Genomic DNA, 13,779 nt, shown 5'->3' with positions numbered 1-13,779 from the left:
TCTCCCTTCTTCCTGAGCAAAGATATTGAATTTTAACAATTTTGACAGTTTTTCTCCCTTTTAAAATGGCAATCGTTATTTCTCTATGGTACAGTTCCAGCCTAGAGAGGTCTCTCTTCGTCTTTCTTGATCTGAGTCTTGGACTCAATTCCTTCCTAGTTCAAAGGTCGGATGTCACAGCTCTTGTTGTCCTTATAGGCTCTGATTTATTGTCCAGCCCCTTTTAGTTTCACTTCCTGTCACAGCTTAGACTGATCTCGTGTCTAGTCTCGCAGTTTTTTGAGCTGCATGAAGAAACCGCAACCACAAAAATTCACAACAATATGTCTTTTCTCCAAAATATCTTTGAAGGCAATTGTTTTTACGGCGTTCAGTTTTCACAAGCTGAATTCTTTTCCTGCTATGCCCCCCCTCAGCTCAGTTCATTCTAGGTTCTGCAGTTTATGGGCATATATACACGGCAACTCTCTTTTCTTTCTTCTGCGTCACAAGCCTCCCATTGCCAACTTTCATTCTTATCTTGAAGGGTTTTTTTTTTTGCTGTTGTTCACATCCAAAGCCACAGAGCTCAGCTTAACAAGGTAAAAGTTTTTTTTTTCCCATTCAATTATGCTTTGCCTTCGTCTGTTATTAATCCACTCAGTGTTTAAACTATATTCAAAGTCTCTCAGAGTGAAGATAAGAATGATGAGTCTACCTTTTAGATGTTCTCAACTCCCCCGGCTGCTATTTTCTTGCAATTAAAATCAGTCCTTCTAGAGTGCTTGGATTCCGACAGCCTTAAGTGACCGAAGTCACTTTAGAGTCACTGCAGACGATGGTTGACATTCCATTGCCGGACATCAAGAAATGAAGGAGTCAGCTCCCTGACTGCTCCAGTTCGATATCAACAGCATTAAAGGAAGATAAGTCGTCTTGGGTTAACCCTTGCCTAGGGTTAATGAGCATAGACCTTATCAGGGGTCTTTAATACCCTGAACAGTGACAATAAAATCCCCCTCTGTTAGGGAGCTGCAGACTGTCTTCCAGCCAAACAGGAAGTCCAGCACCCAAATATTTCTTGAATTGGACCTGGCAACCCTTCCCAACAGGTGTGACGGGGCTGTGTGGCGGTAGGTGTACTCCTCCTCAGCATTAGGCTTCCCAATCCCCAGGTCCCAGAGGGGGATCCCCTGGTTTTACAGGCTTCCCCCCTCCCCCAGCCAGCTGGGGAAGGAAGAAGAAGACTGAAGATTTATACCCCGCCCTTCTCTCTGAATCAGAGACTCAGAGCAGTTTACAATCTCCTACTCCCCCCACAACAGACACTCTGTGAGGTGGGTGGGGCTGAGAGAGCTCTCCCAGAAGCTGCCGTTTCAAGGACAGAGTCTCAGAGCAGCCTACAATTTCCTTTCCCTTCCTCCCCCACAACAAGCACCCTGTGAGGCAGGTGGGGCTGAGAGAGCTCTCCCAGAACCTGCCCTTTCAAGGACAGAGTCTCAGAGCAGCTCACAATCTCCTTTATCTTCCTCCCCCACAACAGACACCCTGTGAAGCGGGTGGGGCTGAGAGAGCTCTCCCAGAAGCTGCCCTTTCAAGGACAGAGTCTCAGAGCGGCCTACAATCGCCTTTCCCTTCCTCCCCCACAACAAGCACCCTGTAAGGCAGGTGGGGCTGAGAGAGCTCTCCCAGAAGCTGCCCTTTCAAGGACAGAGTCTCAGAGCAGCTCACAATCTCCTTTATCTTCATCTCCCACAACAGACACCCTGTGAGGTGGGTGGGTCTGAGAGAACTTTCCCAGAAGCTACCCTTTCAAGGACGGAGTCTCAGAGCAGTCTACAATCTCTTTTCCCTTCCTTCCGCACAACAAACACCCTGTGAGGCAGGTGGGGCTGAGAGGGCTCTCCCAGAAGCTGTCCTTTCAAGGGCAGAGGCTCAGAGTGGCCTACAATCTCCTTTCACTTCCTCCCCCCACCAACAGACACCCTGTGAGGCAGGTGGGGCTGAGAGAGCTCTCCCAGAAGCTGCCCTTTCAAGGACAACCTCTTCCAGAGCTATGGCTGACCCAAGGCCATTCCAGCAGCTGCAAGTGGAGGATTGGGGAATCAAAGCCAGTTCTCCCACATAAGAGTCCGCACACTTAACCAGTATACCAAACTGGCTCTGGAAGAAAGGAAAGGTGTGGGAGGCAGGGGAGGAAGTTGGGGTGGGGGAGCTCACCTAGGGTGCCAAAAACCCTGGTGCCAGCCCTGCACATACAAATTACATACCCAGGTTCACAAAATAATGGTACAATTTGAGCAATTCAATAAGTATTACAAAGCAATACTTCAGGCATACGAAGAACCTGCCTGGAACTTTGAAGTGTGAAGAGGTGTCGGATCTACGAGAAATCCCTTTGTGAGAAATATAGTTTGGAAACAGCTTCTTGTGAAAATGGAGTCCTCGGTATTCCAGAAAAACTCCTTAGCTGTGTTCCTGCAGGCCTGAAGTATTTACCTCGTCTGGAACAGAAGCATCTTCTTCAGCGGATGGGACAGGTCCCATTTTGTGTGAACAAAGGAAAAAGCATGAATGGACTTGTCTGTTAACTTTTGCTGAGGATTTTGTGATATACATCTGACACTTTTCAGGGGCATCGAATTCAGTTGTTATGAGGGACAGATCTGACATAAATGAGACCTTGCTGGGCCATGTCGGGCTGGGCCAGATGCGTACCTATTTAAGATTAGGTAGCAGAGATATAAATTTTATAAAGGATAAAGACAAACACAATTAAAGATTTCTTTTTTTTAAAAAAAAGAAAACATGCTTAAAACATTAGCACTCGTTGGTCTTAAAGGCGCTTTCTTTGCATCTCTCCCATGGGATCCAGGGAACTTCGCAAAGGTAGCTCTGGCTCTTTCCTTCCTTCTTCAGGGGACTAGGAGGGGGAGAAGCCTCAGCCAATAGAAGGAAGAGAGGCTTGGCTCAGTAGCTCTGCTGTGTGATTGAGAGAGCCTGGCAAAGCAAGGTATCCCTTCCCTCCGTTCTCCCTAAGGGAGGAGCCTCCGCCAATGGAGAAAACAGAGGTTTTGCTCTGTAGCTCCTGTGCGATTGAGCAAGCCTTGCAAAGCAAGCTGTGATGCAGAAGGAAGCAAGAGAGAGAGAGAGAAGGAAGCAGATGACAGCCAGTTGCTCAAGGGTCGATAGGAGCCCTCGGGTGGCCTGATTCAGCCCCCGGGCCGCATGTTTGACACCCCTGCTTTACCTGTTCCACCCTAGGGTTGTTCCGTGGATTGCTCATTAATTATTCTACTGCTTATACAAGAATGAATATCAGTAAGTTTGTGTTCCAAGCATTCTGAGTGTGCTTGAAGTGCTAAGTTGAGTTGCAGGATGTTTTTCATGGGGGAAGTGCCTTCCTTATGGGGGATAGGATTTCCTTACGGCAACACTAACGGGGGATAGGATTTCACCCGAGGAACTCTGCAAGATAGGTCCCATACTGGTGACAACTGGTCTCCCATAGCAACCCTCTGAATCCAATCTATGAGGAACTATTTAAGAACAGAAGAGAAACTATGTTGGGTCAGGCCAATGGCCGATTCAGTCCAACGCTCTGTGTCACACAGCGGCCCAAACCCAGGTCCCATCAGCAGGCCCACCAGCAGGGCCAGAACTCTAGAAGCTCTCCCACTGTGCCCCCCCCACCAAGCACCAAGAATGCAGAGCATCATTCTCAGAGACATAAGAACATAAGAGAAGCCATGTTGGATCAGGCCAGTGGCCCATCCAGTCCAACACTCTGTTTCACATAAGAACATAAGAGAAGCCATGTTGGATCAGGCCAGTGGCCCCTCCAGTCCAACACTCTGTGTCACATAAGAACATAAGAGAAGCCCTGTTGGATCAGGCCAGTGGCCCATCCAGTCCAACACTCTGTGTCACATAAGAACATAAGAGAAGCCATGTTGGATCAGGCCAGTGGCCCATCCAGTCCAACACTCTGTGTCACATAAGAACATAAGAGAAGCCCTGTTGGATCAGGCCAGTGGCCCATCCAGTCCAACACTCTGTGTCACATAAGAACATAAGAGAAGCCCTGTTGGATCAGGCCAGTGGCCCATCCAGTCCAACACTCTGTGTCACATAAGAACATCAGAGAAGCCATGTTGGATCAGGCCACTGGCCCATCCAGTCCAACACTCTGTGTCACATAAGAACATAAGAGAAACCATGTTGGATCAGGCCAGTGGCCCATCCAGTCCAACACTCTGTGTCACATAAGAACATAAGAGAAGCCCTGTTGGATCAGGCCAGTGGCCCTTCCAGTCCAACACTCTGTGTCACATAAGAACATAAGAGAAGCCCTGTTGGATCAGGCCAGTGGCCCATCCAGTCCAACACTCTGTGTCACATAAGAACATAAGAGAAGCCATGTTGGATCAGGCCAATGGTCCATCCAGTCCAATACTCTGTGTCACATAAGAACATAAGAGAAGCCATGTTGGATCAGGCCAGTGGCCCTTCCAGTCCAACACTCTGTGTCACATAAGAACATAAGAGAAGCCATGTTGGATCAGGCCAGTGGCCCCTCCAGTCCAACACTCTGTGTCACATAAAAACATAAGAGAAGCCATGTTGGATCAGGCCAGTGGCCCATCCAGTCCAACGCTCTGTGTCACATAAGAACATAAAAGAAGCCATGTTGGATCAGGCCAATGGCCCATCCAGTCCAATGCTCTGTGTCACATAAGAACATAAAAGAAGCCATGTTGGATCAGGCCAATGGCCCATCCAGTCCAACGCTCTGTGTTACACAGTGGCCAAAAGTCAGGTGGCATCAGGAGGTCCATTAGTGGGTCCATAAATCCAGAAGCCCTCCCACTGCCACTAAGTTTACAGCAATCTTACAATGGCCTCCAGGGTACCCTGAGGCCCCAGATCAATATTTTCCACCCTGTGCAGGACCTGAGCATTCAAGAGAGCCAGTCTGGTGTGGTGGTGAAGTGTGCGAAGTGTCCGGGTTTCATTCCCTGCTCCTCCACTCGCAACTGCTGGAATGACCTTGGGTCAGCCATAGCTCTCAGAGAGCTGTCCTTGAAAGGGCAGTTTCTGGGAGACCCCTCTCAGTCTCACCCACCTCACAGGGTGTCTGTTGTGGAAGAGGAAGGGAAAGGAGATTGTAGGCCGCTTTGAGCCTCTGTCCTTGAAAGGGCAGCTTCTGGGAGAGCCCTCTCAGCCCCACCTGACTTACAAGGTGTCTGTTGTGGGGGAGAAAGGGAAAGGAGATTGCAGGCCACTCTGAGACTCTGTCCTTGAAAGGGCAGCTTCTGGGAGAGCCCTCTCAGCCCCACCTGCCCCACAGGGTGTCTGTTGTCAGGAGGGGGAGAGGTAAAGAGGTTGTAGGCCGCTCTGAGACTCTGTCCTTGAAAGGGCAGCTTCTGGGAGAGCTCTCTCAGCCCCACCCGCCTCACAGGGTGTCTGTTGTGGGGGAGGAAGGGAAAGGAGATTGTAGGCCACTCTGAGACTCTGTCCTTGAAGGGGCAGCTTCTGGGAGAGTTCTCTCAGCCCCACCCACCTCGCAGGGTGTCTGTTGTGGGGGGAGAAGATATAGGAGAGTGTAAGCCGCTCTGCGTCTTTGCTTCTGAGAGAAGGATGGGGTATAAATATGCGCTCTTTTTCTTCTTCTCCTTCTCCTCCTACCTCTTTAAGCCAGCTAAATTGAGAAAGAGAGACTGCTCTGTACCTGGTTCTTGGCACACAAAATCATCCATCATTCCAAACCCCTCCACTTATCTCAGGAGCGAGACATAAAGTAATGAAGGTTCGCATTGTATCTTCCCGTTCACCCAGTTATCGCTCCACCGCATCTGGCAGCAAAAATTGCAGAGAAGGTAAGCGAGGGGTTCTCCCCCCCCGCCCCCCCACCCGCTTCCTTTCATACCTGACAAAGTCAGAAAGAACAACCTGTCTGCAGTCGGGGCACAGAGAGAATAGGGGAAAATAGCCCTAAGGTTTGTGAGACTCACCAATTGCATTCGCAGCACTTAAATGAACTCCCGCGCCTAAAGGGGCTTATGTCGTGTTTTGCAGGGCACGGTCATTTTGTTTCACCCTATCTGAAAAAAGGAGACCACACCAGGGTGGGAAAGGAGCCGAAAAGGGCAAGCCAGAATGATCAAGGGGTCAGAAGATTTCCCCTGCTTCATTTATTCCCCACCTTCCACCTCAACGGATGTAGTGGTTAAGTGTCCGGACTCTTATCTGGGAGAACCGGGTTTGATTCCCCACTCCTCCACTTGCAGCTCCTGGAGTGATCTTAGGTCAGCCAAAGCTCTTGTAGGAGTTGTCCTTGAAAGGGCAGCTTCTGGGAGAGCTCTCTCAGCCCCATCTACCTCACAGGGTGTCTGTTGTGGGAGATGAAGATAAAGGCGATTGTAGGCCGCTCTGAGACTCTGTCCTTGAAAGGGCAGCTTCTGGGAGAGCTCTCTCAGCCTCACCCGCCTCACAGAGTGTCTGTTGTGGGAGACGAAGATAAAGGAGATTGTAGGCCGCTCTGAGACTCTGTCCTTGAAAGGGCAGCTTCTGGGAGAGCTCTCTCAGCCCCACCCGCCTCACAGGGTGTCTGTTGTGGGAGACGAAGATAAAGGAGATTGTAGGCCGCTCTGAGACTCTGTCCTTGAAAGGGCAGCTTCTGGGAGAGCTCTCTCAGCCCCACCCGCCTCACAGGGTGTCTGTTGTGGGAGACGAAGATAAAGGAGATTGTAGGCCGCTCTGAGACTCTGTCCTTGAAAGGGCATCTTCTGGGAGAGCTCTCTCAGCCCCACCTGCTTCACAGACGTGTGCTACTTCTTGTTTGGGCAGCAGTCCAAAATCCAACAGGTGCGACTTCTTATTTTCTGGAACCCGTGCTTAAGGCAAAAGATCACATGACATGTTATGTCTCTTCCGTTTGCACGAAGACATGTTATGTCTCTTCAGGTGGCTCTTCAGTGCAAACGGAAGAGACATAACATGTCATGTGAGCTTTTGCCTTAAGCACGGGTTCCGAAACATGAGAAGCCACACCTGTTGGATTTCGGGCTGGAATTTGTATTTTGAGTTGTGCTGTATTCATGGACATTTGTAAGAATTTTGGTGAAGAATACATGAACGGGATATAAGAAATATCTGTGGAGCGATTATTTGTAATATATAAGTAACACAGTGGTTTATTTCAGTTGTTACTAATCCCCAGGTGGGGACAGAAATGTTTGCTGGGCACTCCATAATTCCCTAGGGAGATCGATTCCCATAGAGTATAATGGAGAATTGATCCGTGAGTATCTGGGGCTCGGTGGTGGCGGGGGAGAGGTGTTTGTTTGAGGTAGAGGCACCAAATTTGCAGCCTGGCATCTGGCGCCTCTCCTCAAAACATCCTCTAAGATTCAAAAAGATTGGACCGGGGGTGCAGTTCTACGAGCCCCCAAAGAAGGAGCCCGAATCCTTCACGATTTCCAAATGGAGAGAAGGCATTTAAAAGGTGCGCAGTCCCTTTAAATGTGATGGCCAGAATTCCCTTTGGAGCCTGCTTTGGTGGGGAGGGCAGGATAGAAATCAAAATAAATAAATAAATAATGCTTGTGGCAGCCCTGTTCCTGGCTCCACCCCCAAAGTTTCCTGGCCCCACCCACATAGTCCCCAGTTCTTTCTTGAATTGGACCTGGAAACCAATGTTCCCTCTAAGCTGTGGAGTCTTGTGAGCAAAAATTCTACTTTGTGAGCTACTGGCATGAAAGTTTTGATGCTACTGGAATGGAAGTTGTGAGCTACTGGCACTGAAGTTGTGAGCTACTGACATTAAAGTTGTGATCTACTGGCACTAAAGTTGTGAGCTACTGGCACTGAAATTGTGAGCTACTGGCATGGAAGTTGTGAGCTACTGACATTGAAGTTGTGAGCTACTGACATTGAAGTTGTGAGCTACTGACATTGAAGTTGTGAGCTACTGACATTAAAGTTGTGAGCTACTGACATTAAAGTTGTGAGCTACTGGCATGGAAGTTGTGAGCTACTGGCATGGAAGTTGTGAGCTACTGACATTGAAGTTGTGAGCTACTGACATTAAAGTTGTGAGCTACTGACATTAAAGTTGTGAGCTTCTGGCATGGAAGTTGTGAGCTACTGGCATGGAAGTTGTGAGCTACTGACATTGAAGTTGTGAGCTACTGGCACTGAAGTTGTGAGCTACTGACATTAAAGTTGTGAGCTACTGACATTAAAGTTGTGAGCTACTGGCATGGAAGTTGTGAGCTACTGAAATTGAAGTTGTGAGCTACTGGCACTGAAGTTGTGAGCTACTGACATTAAAGTTGTGAGCTACTGGCACGGAAGTTGTGAGCTACTGAAATTGAAGTTGTGAGCTACTGGCACTGAAGTTGTGAGCTACTGACATTAAAGTTGTGAGCTACTGGCATTAAAGTTGTGAGCTACTGGCACTGAAATTGTGAGCTACTGACATTGAAGTTGTGAGCTACTGGCATGGAAGTTGTGAGCTACTGACATTTAAGTTGTGAGCTACTGACATTAAAGTTGTGAGCTACTGGCATGGAAGTTGTGAGCTACTGACATTGAAGTTGTGAGCTACTGGCACTGAAGTTGTGAGCTGCTGCATAAATTAGTTTGATCTAGGGCAGGGGTGGCCAACGATAGCTCTCCAGATGTTTTTTTGCCTACAACTCCCATCAGCCCCAGCCAGCATGGCCAATGGAGAGCTACCCTTGGCCACCCCGCTCTAGGGCCATTTTTTCTGAGCTGCGACAAAAATATGTGAGCTGGAGGCTAAAAAATGGTGAGTTAGCTCACACTAACTCAGCTTAGAGGGAACACAGCTGGCAACCGTTATTAAGATCCAGCTTTTCTTTTGTAAAAAAATCCCATTTTGGAAACCCAAGGGCCGCCTACTGGAAGGCCTGAGAACTACAGGTGGGCTTTGGGAACCCCAAACCCAAGAAGAAAGGAGGGGCAAAAAGGGAAGGGAGTGGGCTGGGAGGTGCTGGACGCGTTGGTGGGTGGGGTCACAGGACCCGGGGTGGAATTCTAGCAGGAGTTCCTTTGCATATTAAACCACACACCCCTGATGTAGCCAATCCTCCAAGAGCTTAAAAAGGTCAAGGTCGTCCCCTGTGCAAGCATCAGTCGTTTCGGACTCTGGGGTGACGTCGCAGCATGACGTTTTCACGGCAGACTTTTTACGGGGTGGTTTGCCCTTGCCTTCCCCAGTCATCTACGCTTTCCCCTTTGACCGACCTCGGAAGGACGGAAGGCTGAGTCAACCTTGAGCCGGCTACCTGAACCCGGCTTCTGCTGAGATCGAACTCAGGTCCTGAGCAGAGAGTCTGACTGCAGTACTTCAGTTTTACCACTCTGCGCCATGCGTCAAGTCTGGCTTTAACTCTGGGTCGACCAAAGAGCATGCTGGGTTGAACCAAAGTAGAACCAAATGCTGCCAGCACTCTTCTCCTGTTCCCCCCTCCCTTCCTTAGAGACTCTCCCTGCTTTGAAATGGTGATGTGTGAAAAGTCTTACCTGAACCTTCTCAGCTCAGGCCCAGGGGAGTCCTAGGAGCCTGAATGAGCATCAAGGCCAACAAGCTTAATCAGCATGAGAATGTATTGGTAACATCTATGTGTGAATGTACCCTGCACAATTTCCCTGCCCGTAGGAATGCCTTTGAAGTACTCCTTATACGCAATGTATCTACAGTATGTTTTCAGTCTTTTCAAGCCTGGGCTTAGGCCACAAGTATCCAGTATCAATAAACTAGTTTCTTTGTATCTACATCGACTCGTTATTGAACCTGCAGACTTGACACCAGGGGGCTTGTTTAAGAATTCATAGCAATGCATATCGACAGTTTAACGATAATGTGGGTTCAATTAGATTGACCGTATTTTGATACAGGAATTATTGCCTCAATTTTAACGTTGTTTTCATCTTGACCTCTCTCCTTGGATAGAAAATGGCCTACATATCTAGATATATCTATATAACTTAAAATCTTTACTCAATATTTTATTGCATGTATGTATTCCTTGGAGGTGACCCTTCCAAAATATTAGCCAAGGAGGACCCTTTTTAGCTTCTGGGATCTGACGAGATTGGGCTAGGCACCCTGCTCCTGTAACAAGAGGAGAATACAAAACAACTGCCTAAAACATACACTTAACTTCCTTAAAGTAAAAAGGTAAAGGTCGTTTTAGACTCTGGGGTGATGTTTTCATGGCAGACTTTTTACAGGGTGGTTTGCCATTGCCTTCCCCAGTCATCTACACTTCCCACCCCCCAGCAAACTGGGTACTTCTTAGACCGACCTCAGAAGGATGAAAGGCTGAGTCAACCTGGAACCAGCTACCTGAACCCAGCTTCCGCCAGGATCGAACAAGTCATGAGCAGAGAGTTTTACTGCAGTACTGCAGTTTTACCACTCTACGCCACGGGGCTCTTTCCAGGAGCTGACAAGACTCTTTTTTGTAAGCTCTTTGGCCACCCAATGAGAAGGGAGCCCTCAATGGAGAAGACCCTGATGCTGGGAAAGGCGGAAGGCAAAAGATAAAGGGGATGCACGCGGCAACCAGCTGCTGCACCTCGTCTCTCCACCCTAGTGTTCCAAGCGGTTGGGGGAACTACGGGGTACAGAGGGACACCACTTTAAACAGACAAAATATTTATTTACAGTAATTAACTACGTACAGGCATTTCAAAGAAGAGTGAACGGAAGAAATAAATTAAAGCGGGGAAACAAACGCTCCTTCTCTCCCTGTTATAATACTTGCCCTAACTAGATGACAACTGAAATAAACCACTGCGTTACTTATATATTGCAAATAATTGCTCCACAGCTATTTCTTATATCCCATTCATGTCTTCTTCACCACAGTGCTTACAAACGTCCATGAATACAGCACAACACGAAACACAAATTCATTTCCTGTTGCTGTAACGGAACCGAAGTCCTTGCTTGGGTAAGAAATTGCACATTTATTCGTCCTGCACACATCTATCAACGAAAGGATACAGACAGTGGATTTTGGTACCATTCCAGCCATTGGAAATTAATTTGTATTTTGAGTTGTGCTATGTTCGTGGGCATTTGTAAGAATTTTGGTGACGAATACATGAATGGGGTATAAGAAATATCTGTGGAGCAATTATTTGCAATATATAAGTAACAATTTCAGTTGTTACTAATCAGTACAATCTGGTTTCCGGTCTTGCCTAACTAGATGACATGCAGGGCAGGCATCTTACTTGGACTGTTGCAAGCTTGATCAGACCTTCTCCAGACTGTTTCCATCCTAACAGACCGACTGCTAACTTTTAACTGTCTGTTTTTCTGCCCAAAATCTCCAATATAAATTGCAGTTCCTGCCCAGGAACTTTTTACCCTCTTGCAGCTATCTGGGAGACCAGCTTGAAAGACTTCCTGCCTCTCTAGGAGGCCTTCTCAGAACGGCTGTTTCTGGACAGAAGGGGAGGAGGAGGAGGAAGAAGAAGACCGCAGATTTCTACCCCACCATTCTCTCTGAATCAGAGTCACGGAGTGGCTTACAATCTCCTTTCCCTTCCTCCCCCACAACGGACACCCTGTGAGGCGGGTGGGGCTGAGAGGGCTCGCCCAGAAGCTGCTTTTTCAAGGACAGAGTCTCAGAGCAGCCTACAATCTCCTTTGCCTTCCTCCCCCACAATAGACACCGTGTGAGGTGGGTGGGGCTGTAAGGCCTCTCCAAGAAGCTGCCATTTCAAGGACAGAGCCTCAGAGAGGCCTACAATCTCCTTTCCCTTCCTCCCCCACAACAAACATCCTGTAAGGTGGGTAGGGCTGAAAGGGCTCTCCCAGATGCTGCCCTTTCAAGGACAGAGGCTCAGAGTGGCCTACAATCTCCTTTCCCTTCCTCCCCCACAACAGACACCCTGTGAGGCAGGTGGGGCTGAGAGGGCTCGCCCAGAAGCTGCCCTTTCAAGGACAGAGTCTCAGAGCTGCCTACAATCTCTTTACCTCCCCGCCCCCGACAACAGACACCCTGTGGGGCAGGTGGGGCTGAGAGGCCTCTCCCAGAAGCTGCCCTTTCAAGGACAGAGCCTCAGAGTGGCTTACAATCTCCTTTCCCTTCATCCCTCACAAGAGACACTCTTTGGGATGCTTGGGGCTCAGAGAGCTCTCCAAGAAGCTGCCCTTTCAAGGACAGAGGGTCAGAGTGGCTCACAATCTCCTTTCCCTTCCTCCCCCACAACAGACACCCTGTGAGGCATGTGGGGCTGAGAGAGCTCTCCCAGAAGCTGCCCTTTCAAGGACAGAGCCTCAGAGTGGCTTACAATCTCCTTTCCCTTCATCCCTCACAAGAGACACTCTTTGGGATGCTTGGGGCTCAGAGAGCTCTCCAAGAAGCTGCCCTTTCAAGGACAGAGGGTCAGAGTGGCTCACAATCTCCTTTCCCTTCCTCCCCCACAACAGACACCCTGTGAGGCAGGTGGGGCTGAGAGAGCTCTCCCAGAAGCTGCCCTTTCAAGGACAGAGCCTCAGAGTGGCTTACAATCTCCTTTCCCTTCATCCCTCACAAGAGACACTCTTTGGGATGCTTGGGGCTCAGAGAGCTCTCCAAGAAGCTGCCCTTTCAAGGACAGAGGGTCAGAGTGGCTCACAATCTCCTTTCCCTTCCTCCCCCACAACAGACACCCTGTGAGGTGGGTGGGGCTGAGAGAGCTCTCACAGAAGCTGCACTTTCAAGGACAACCTCTGCCAGAGCTGTGGCTGACCCAAGGTCATTCCAGCAACTGCAAGCCGAGGAGCGGGGAATCGAACCCGGTTCTCCCAGATAAGAGTTCGCACACTTAACCACTACACCAAACCTGCTAGGCCCCAAAGCCTGCCTTCAGTTTGAGAGAGACTTCTAACCACTCCCAGACAAACACAGGCCTAAAATGGTGTTTCTCCACCCACACCTATGCGATCACTAACTCACAAACAAGAGGCTAGGAAACATAGAGATGATCGACAGAGATCTTTAGGGTTTGTAGAAGCAGGTAATACTAGCTGTCCAAATGTGCAAAGGTCCATGGATCCATGAAGCAGAAGACACGGACGTGGAAACTGGCCCAAACAGAGTTTGGGGGTGAAAGTCTGAGGTAGGGTAAGACAAGACACCCTGAACTGGCAGACCACATGGCCTTATCTTACCAAATTTGTGTCTCCAGGTAATTGTATCAGGTGACCCATGACAGAGGCCAGGGGACTTATGACCCTACACAACACCGGTACATGTGAGCCCTGATGCCACCAAGGAGGCTGACAAGATGAGTGAGTCAAGATGGGTTTACCTCACCTAAACAAAGAAACAGGATGGGATAAAACGGGTCAGATTGCTTCCTACTGTGACACCAAAGCCAAACACAGTGGAGACGGTCTCCATGGCTGGAAATGGTCTTTGTCCTAGCTGCAGTTGTGTTGTGCACGTCACTGGTTTGGCTGTCCGGCAGGAACAGTCTTTTGTCCAGGTGAGAAGTCGAAATTCACAAGTCCATGATCCACCTTGCTATCTTCGCATTCGCATCTGCGTTGACACACCCGGAGTATGCAGTGCTCTTGCTTTCCCTTCATGGAGGCTCAGGAGGAACAAAGATACAGGATTTCTCCCATCATGGCTTCTGGCAAAAGCTGCTCTGGAGCACTGCCTTCTGTTGACAGGATCGCAGTTTGTGTTCTTGGCAGCCTCCGATGGAGCCTCTTTAAATCGCTTCTCCAAAGCAAGTCAGGTGGCGGCTTAGAGAATGCCTTTT

Source organism: Heteronotia binoei, chromosome 2 (genome assembly GCF_032191835.1).
Source record: "Heteronotia binoei isolate CCM8104 ecotype False Entrance Well chromosome 2, APGP_CSIRO_Hbin_v1, whole genome shotgun sequence".
Classification (NCBI taxonomy): domain Eukaryota; kingdom Metazoa; phylum Chordata; class Lepidosauria; order Squamata; family Gekkonidae; genus Heteronotia; species Heteronotia binoei.
Note: the sequence above shows the minus strand (reverse complement) of the source record.